This window comes from Hordeum vulgare, chromosome 6H (genome assembly GCF_904849725.1).
Source record: "Hordeum vulgare subsp. vulgare chromosome 6H, MorexV3_pseudomolecules_assembly, whole genome shotgun sequence".
Taxonomy (NCBI): Eukaryota; Viridiplantae; Streptophyta; class Magnoliopsida; order Poales; family Poaceae; genus Hordeum; species Hordeum vulgare.
In genome coordinates, this window is record NC_058523.1 from 68169576 (window position 1) to 68178572 (window position 8997).

Genomic DNA, 8997 nt, shown 5'->3' on the forward strand with positions numbered 1-8997 from the left:
GTCACTTACCAAGTAGTAATTTCCCCAAAACAGTTTGGAGAATGGTGATTTGAGCAAAGAGATCGAAAATCCCAGCAAGAGGAGCAAGAACACGGGTTTGAGCTGTGAAACGATTTTTTCTGGAGGTAGGAGAACCAGATGAGAGAAAGAATGAGTGGAGGGGGTGCCTGTGGGCCCCACAAGCCTGGGTGGCGTGGCCAGGGGGTGCCCGCGCCCCAAGGGCTTGTGGCCCACTGGTGCAGCCCCCAGACAAGCTCTTTGTCTCAGTATTTTTCAAAAATTCCAGAAAAAATCATACTTGATTTTCAGGACGTTCGGAGAACTTTTATTTCCAGGGTACTTTTCTACCGGACGCTAAAACAGAAAACAGGGAAAACTAAACTAAATCTATCATTTTTCTTCTAAGCAACCTAAAGTGAAAGCTTGGAACAAAGGTTTGTGACTCCTCGATTCATCCATCTCATGGTCATCGAAAGAAAATCCGCCAATGAGGTTGATCAAGTCTCCTCGACAAACCTTTTCGAATCGCAAAAGAGAACGGAGAATTTTCGAATAGTCACTAGGTCACCTCAATGGGGATGTGTATCTCCCCAACAAGCAAATCATACTTCATCTTGACACGAGGAATAGGGCATTCAAAGCTCCCAATAAGAATTGATGAAGTTTTTTTGATAGCATTGATGCAATGTACTCGATACTGTTTCTTCGGAAAGTGCACCGTATGCTCATTACCGTTGACATGGAAAGTGACATTGCCTTTGTTGCAATCTATAACAGCCCCTGCAGTGTTTAAAAAGGGTCTTCTGAGGATGACCGCCATGGCATCGTCCTCGGGAATATCCAAGATAACAAAGTCTGTTAAGATGGTGACGTTAGCAACCACAACAGGCACATCCTCGCAAATGCCGATAGGGAAAGCAGTTGATTTGTCGGCCATTTGCAGAGAGATTTCAGTGGGTGTCAACTTATCCAGTTCAAGTCTACGATAAAGAGAGAGAGGCATAACACTAACACCGGCTCCAAGATCGCATAAAGCAGTTCTAACGTAGTTGTCTTTAATGGAGCAAGGTATAGTGGGCACTCCGGGATCACCTAGTTTCTTAGGAGTTCCACCCTTGAAGGTATAATTAGCAAGCATGGTGGAAATCTCAACCTCAGGTATCCTCCTCATATTAGTCACAATATCTTTCATGTACTTAGCATACGGAGACATCTTGAGCATATCCGTCAAATGCATTTGCAGAAAGACAGGTCTGATCATTTCAACGAAGTGCTCAAAATCCTCATCATCCTTTTTCTTGGATGGTTTGGGAGGAAAGGGCATGGGTTTCTGAATCCATGGTTCCCTTTCTTTACCATGCTTCCTAGCAGCGAAGTCATTCTTATCGTATCTTCTATTCTTAGGCTGTGGGTTATCAAGATCAACTGGTTCAATCTCCACATCCTTATCGTTGCTAGGTTGAGCATCATCGTGAACATCACTATTGATATTACCATTAGGCTCATGTTCATCACAAGATTGTGTTTCAGCATTAGAGACGGAGATATCGTTTGGACTCTCGGGTGTAGCAGCAACAGGGTTGGTAGCGTGCAAATCCCTATCATCTTTCTTCTTCTTTCTAGGATGACTAGGTGCATCAGTGCTAACTCCTTGAGAATCTTGTTCAATTCTCTTCGGATGACCCTCAGGATACAAAGGTTCCTGGGTCATTCTACCACCTCTAGTAACGACTCTGACACAATTGTCATTCAACTCATTGAGCAACTCATTCTGAGCTTTAAGTACTTGTTCTACCTGAGTAGTAACCATAGAGGCATGTTTAATCTGAAGCTTAAGATCATTGACATTTCTGTCCACACAAGCACTTAAATGACTAAGCATACGAGCATTCTGTTCCAATTGTGTGCTAACATAATCACTGAAACTCTGTTGTTTGGCAACAAAGTTATCAAATTCATCCAGGCATAAGCTAGCAGGTTTATCAAAAGGAATATCACTCTCATCAAACCTACGCAGAGAATTTACTTCTACTATGTGTATCGGGTTATTGTGACCATGGATCTCTTCGATAGGTGGTAGATTTTTAACATCTTCAGATTTAATGCCTTTCTCTCGCATAGATTTCTTGGCTTCTTGCATATCTTCAAGACTGAGGAATAGAATACCTCTTTTCTTCGGAGTTGGCTTAGGAGGTGGTTCGGGAATAGTCCAAGCATTCTCATTGCACAAGATGTTATTCAGTAGAATCTCAGCTTGTTCTACGGTTCGTTCCCTAAAAACACAACCGGCACAACTATCTAGGTGGTCTTTGGAAGCATCGGTAAGTCCATTATAGAAGATATCAAGTATTTCATTCTTCTCAAGAGGGTGATCGGGCAAAGCATTCAGTAGCTGGACGAGCCTCCCCCAAGCTTGTGGGAGACTCTCTTCTCCAGCTTGAGCAAAGTTGTATATTTCCTGCAAGGCAGCTTGCTTCTTATGGGCAGGGAAATATTTTTCAGAGAAGTAGTAAACCATATCCTGGGGGCTACAGACACAACCAGGAGCAAGAGAAGTGAACCAAGTCTTAGCATCATCCTTTAGTGAGAAAGGAAACAGCTTGAGGTTATAGTAGTGGCGGATCTTTTCCTCAGTAGTGAATAGGGTGGCTATATCATGCAGTTTGGTAAGATGGGATACAACCGTTTCAGACTCATAACCGTGAAAAGGATCAGATTCTACCAGAGTGATTAACTCAGGGTCGACAGAGAATTCATAATGCTTATCGGTCACAAAGATAGGCTAAGTAGCAAACTTCGGGTCGTATTTCATCCTAGCGTTCAAAGATTTTTCTTTCCAGTTGCGCAGTAATTTCTCAACATCATAGCTATCCTTACATACAAGACAATCCTCAGATATCTCTCCCTCCATAAGATAGCGCTTAGGCATAACAGGCAATTCAGGCATAGTAGCAGGTACTACTTCAATAGTATCAATAGTTTCAGAAGTATCATCACGTCTAGCAGCAACTCTAGCAATTTGTGCATCAAGGAATGCACCTAGTGGCAAAGCAGTATCAGGCATAGCATCATCAGGCAAATCAGTAGTAGCATCATAAGGCAAAGCAATATCAGGCATAGTATCAAGCATAGCATCATCATAAGCATCATGGGCAGTAGAAGTAGCATCATCAAGCACATGCGACATATCAAGATTTCTAGCAGGAGGTGATGTCGCAAACTTACTCATAACTGAAGGTGAATCAAGTGCAGAGCTAGATGGTAGTTCCTTACCTGTCCTCGTAGTGGAAGGCAAGATTTCATTTATTGGATCTTTCGGATTCTTCATAGTGACCAGCAGACGAAAATCCCAAGTGACTCAGAGAATATAGCTATGCTTCCCCGGCAACGGCGCCAGAAAATAGCCTTGATAACCCACAAGTGTACGGGATCGCAACCGTTTTCGAGGGTAGAGTATTCAACCCAAATTTATTGATTCGACTCAAGGGGAAGCGAAAGAATATTCTCAAGTATTAGCAGCTGAGTTTTCAATTCAACCACACCTGAAAGATTAGTGTCAGCAAGCAAAGTATCAGTAGCAAAGTGGTATGATAGCAACGGTGCCAGAAACAGGTCTGTTGACGGCAGACTATTCCTAACTTGTTGTATCAATGGCGCCAGTAAAATGTCTTGCAGCAGGTAACATTAAAGTAGCAAGTAACAGCAGTAGTGACAGTAGTAGCAAGTAATAGCAGTAGCAAGTAACAACAGTAGTGACAGCAGTAGTGACAGCAGTAACAAGGAACAACAGTAGCAGCAGAGTAACAACAGTAGCAATAGAGTAACAGTAGCAGCAGTAACAGCAGTAGCGGCAAAGTAACGTAGCAAGGATCAGTAGTAAAAGACTCGTAGGCATTGGATCGGTGATGGATGATTATGCCGGATGTGATTCATCATGTAACAGCTATAACATGGAGAGATAAGTAACTAGCTCCCGTTCGTCAATCTAATATAGGCATGTATTCCGTATGTAGTCATACATGCTTAGGGAAAAGAACATGCATGACATCTATTGTCCATCCCTCCAGTGGCAGCGGGGTCCTAATGGACACTACGGGATATTAAGGTTCTCCTTTTAATAAAGAACCGGACCAACGCATTAACACTTGGTGAATACATGAACTCCTCATACTATGGTCATCTTCGTGAGTGGTTCCGGCTATTGTCACTCCGGGGTTGCCGGGTCATAACACATAGTAGGTGACTACAACTTGCAAGATAGGATCTAAAACATACATATATTGGCGACAACATAATAGGTTCAGATATGAAATCATGGCACTCGGGCCCTAGTGACAAGCATTAAGCATGGTAAAGTAGCATCAACATCAATCTCAGAACATAGTGGATACTAGGGATCAATCCCCATCAAAAACTAACTCGATTACATGATAGATCTCATGCAACTCATCACCGTCCAGCAAGCCTACGATGAGATTACTCACGAACGGTGAAGAGCATCATGGAATTGTCGATGGAGGAAGGTTAATGATGACGATGGCGACAATTTCCCCTCTCCGGAGCCCAGAACGGACTCGAGATCTCCCCTCCAGATGAAGAACAGGAGGTGGCGGCGCCTCCATATCGTAAAACGCGATGAATCCTTCTCTCTGATTTTTTTCTGGCCGAAACGGAATATATAGAGCTGAGTTTGGAGGCGGTGGAGCTCTGTGGGCTCCACAAGCCTGGTTGGTGCGGCCTCGGGGGGTGTCCGCGGCCAGTGGGCCAGCTCATCCCCTCCGGTGGATCTTTGCGCAGGTATTTTTCATTAATTCCAGAAAAATTCTCCGTAAATTTTCAGGTCATTCCGAGAACTTTTATTTCTGCACAAAAACAACACCATGGCAATTCTGCTGAAAACAGCGTTAGTCCGGGTTAGTTCCATTCAAATCATGCAAATTAGAGTCCAAAACAAGGGAAAAAGAGTTCGGAAAAGTAGATACGAAGGAGACGTATCAGGCTGCCGCACCCCTTGGGGGTGGGAACACTAAGGATGGGCACCTCCTCCCTCCCCATATATATAGTGGAGTTTTTGGCTGATTTGAGGCACAAAAACTCTCTCTGTCGGCGCAGCCCTTCCTCTCTCTATCGTCGTCTTCCACATAGCTTAGCGAAGCTCTACCGGAGAACCACGTAGCTCCACCGCCACCACGTTGTCGTGCTGCCGGAGCTCTCTCCCTCAACCTCTCCTTCATCCTTGCTGGTTCAAGGTGTTCGTGACGCCATCGGGCTGCACGTGTGTTGAACACGGAGGTGTCGTAGTTCGGCACATATATCGGAATCCACCGTGATCTGAATCGCTGCGAGTACGACTCCATCAACCGTGTTCATGGTAATGCTTCCATTTAGCGATCTTCAAAGGTATGAAGATGCTCTACAACCTCTCTCGTTGCTGGTTTCTCCATTGATAGTTCCTTGTATGGTGTAGGAATTTTTTTGAAATTACTACAATCTCCAACAATTTTAGCGCGCCGCGCGTTGCGCTTCTGATGCTGTGAGTGTCAGTGCAAAAAACTTTGCCCGTCTCTGCTCTTCTTCTTCTTCTTCTTCTAAAAAAGTGTCTGCTCTTATTTTTCTCGATTTGAAGATGCATAAATGAAGTGATTTTTGGAAGCAAATTATTTATCCTGTTATTTTGATTACAATGATTTGCTATTGGATTATTGGCTGGTTTTTATAGATAAAAGAGAAAAATAAAGGATACGGAACTTATATTTGAGCCTCAACATGTAATAAGTGAAGCATATCATTCCTCACATAAAAGGCGTAACAATCTAGACACTGTCTCGAAGAGAGGCTCGATGAAATAGACATGTTTGTGAAAATGTAGATTGATTACATTTGGATGGAGACATGGATTTTTATGAATTGGTGGCTCTGATATCAGGTTTGATTGGACATGCGAAGCTTTTGCCTTAGTTTCATCCCCCTTCAAGTTTTCTTCTTGCTTTTCACCGCTATTCTTTTGAAATTCAAAGTTTCAAACTTAGTTTGTAGTCTCTGGTTGGTTGAGTTGTGGATGTGCTCGTTTATGACACTCATATCTATTTTGTCTTGAGATTGCTTGGGATCCATAGTGATTCAAGGTTCGTGTATGATATATGTGGGTACTTTGTATTAGGGTTCCAATCAAATTGTTTATTTAAGAGAAATCAGAAAGGTGGCTTCTCTTTTATACAAAGAAAAAATTCATTAGGAGATTAATCTGTATGACTTGAATTTATATATGCGCTCACATAGATATGCAAAAAGAAATTAAGAAACTTCTATGAATAATGTCACAAAAGGCAAGAATACAACACATAAAATATCATACATTATTCACATCTACTTTGTCTTTTGAGTTTCTCTATGTGTAAACTAAATTTTGATTTAAAATGTTGGTGCATTGTGATCACATATATTATTAGAACCTTTTTGGTGGTGTGCCATGCGCTGGTAGCAAGCTAGCAACTATATTCTTGTAACACTAGAACTTCTGTGAGGATCAAGATCTAACAAGCAACAATACATGATATAGGAGTACTATCAGCTCTGAGATCAGCTCAGAAGTGTTTAGTAGACTGCTCGAGAGCCTCGTCCGTTTGAGAGTATGCGGTCTTTGCACCGTGTTTTGCATGCCATTTAATTATCTGCATTTATCCCAACTCGCATCCTTCTCGTAGAGTAAATTGTATCTTGTGACAATATTTTATGGTGTAGGATGTGGCGACAGGTGCCACGTGATAGCTGCGAGGTTTGTCGTCGTGGTAGTTTTGTCAATAACATTCAAAGTGTTCATTTCTGTCGCTACTTCGGGCAGCTGGTTTAAAGTACCAAAAAATCATTTGGTGAACTCAGAACTAGCCAAACGGGCCGACACGACATGACCCGTGCTAAGCGTGCCAGGCACGGCTGTGGAATCACTACAAGGGATGTGTAGAGGGGATGAATAGACTACTTGACAAATTAAAATATAGCATTTTTCCAGTTTTAATGGTTGGCACATTTTAGCATTTATGGCAAGTCAAACACATCCTACACATGCAACTCTACGTGTATAGTAGCAGAAAGTAAAACATGCACATGCAAAGTAAGGAATAGAGTTTAGGAAGATCAAACACAAAGATTGACACGGTGATTTTTGGTGTGGTTTTGATAGGTGGTGCTATCGTATGTCCACGTTGATGGAAACTTCGAATCACACAGGTAACTGCCGCGCAAGTGTACGGAGGGCTCAACCCCAAAAGGGTCAACACAGAAGCAACCTTGTCTATTCCATCACGGCTTACGTCCACGAAGGACTAGCCTCACTCGGGGTAGATCTTCACGAAGTAGGCGATCTCCTAGCTCGTACAAACTTCTTGGTTCAACTACACAAAACAAAGTAGGATGCTCCCAAGTGACACCTAACCAATCTTGAAGACACCACTCTCCAAAAGGTAATAGATTCGGTAGTATGATGAACTCCTTGCTCTTGTGCTTCAAAAGATAGTCTCCTCAACATTCAATCACTCTCTCATATATTTAGCTTGGGTAGAAGAGATTGATTGGGTGGAAAGAAACTTGGGGAGGCTAAAAATCAAGGTTCATATGGTAGGAATGGAATATCTTGATCTCAACACATGAGCAGGTGGCTTTCTCTCAAAAAAATGGATATGGCAAGTGTTGGGTCGTTCTGAATGCTTCCTCTACGAATGAGAGGTGGTGGAGGGTATATATAGGCACCTCCAAAGATCCAACCATTAAAACATTATTTCCCAACTCAGTGGCACTGACTAGGGCAAAATGTGGCAACTTTTGTCTTTTCGGTGAGACCGATATATGAATCTTGGTGGTACCAATTTTAGCTGGCCTAGTCAGTTTCCTCAACTAGGTGGGACCGATTCTCAAAACTCAGAAATTTTTATTTTAAGAAGTTCGTTAAAAGAGCCCGGGGCACTGATTTCGGTTGCACCGAAATGGAACTTGGTGGTACAGAGATTCTAGGGTTTGGCATGGGATCTGTGTGATGTAAAACTTGGTAGGGCCGAATGGATAAAGTTGGTGGCACCGAATTTTGGATATTTAGGGTTTGGACAAAATATTTGTGGGAGAATTTCATGAGTATTTTTGGTGGCTAATCTCTAAGCACTTGAGCAACAAGATCACCATTGTCACCCCATCCCCTTTAATAGTATTGGATTTCCTATGGACTCAAATGTGATCTCTCACAAAGTATAAAATGTAGAGTCTTTGTAGGATCGAAAATATGTCTAGAGAGGGGGTGATTAGACTATTTGATATGATAAAAAATTAGCCTTTTCCCAATTTTAAGTGTGGGCCATTTTTAGCAACTATGACTAGTCAAGTACTCCCTACACATGCACATCTAAGAGTATAGCAGCAGAAAGTAAAACATACAAGTGTAAAGTAGAGGGTAAGGTAGGGAGATCAAACGCAAAGGTTGACATGGAGATTTTTGGCATGGTTCAGATAGGTAGCGCTATCATACATCCATGTTAGTGGATACTTCAAACCCATGGAGGGTAACGACTGTGAGAGTCCATGGAGGGCTCCACCCACAAGGGGTCCATGAAGAAGCGGCCTTGTCTATTCCACCACGGCTTCCATCCACATAGGACTTGCCTCACTCATGGTAGATCTTCACGAAGTAGGCGATCTCCTTGCCCTTACAAACATCTTGGTTCAACTCCACAACATGAAGTAGCAGGCTCCCAAGCGACACCTAACCAATCTAGGAGGCACCATCCTCCAAAAGGTAATATATATGGTAGAACAATGAACTCCCTCCTCTTGTTCTTCAAAAGATAGTCTCCTCAACACTCAATCACTCTCTCTCAGATTTGGCAGGGGTAGGAGAGATTGATCTTGTGGAAATCAACTTGGGGAGGCTAGAAATCAAGGTTTAAATGGTTGGAGTGGAATCTCTTGATCTCAACACATGAGTAGGTGTCTCTCTCTAAAAAAATGGATCTG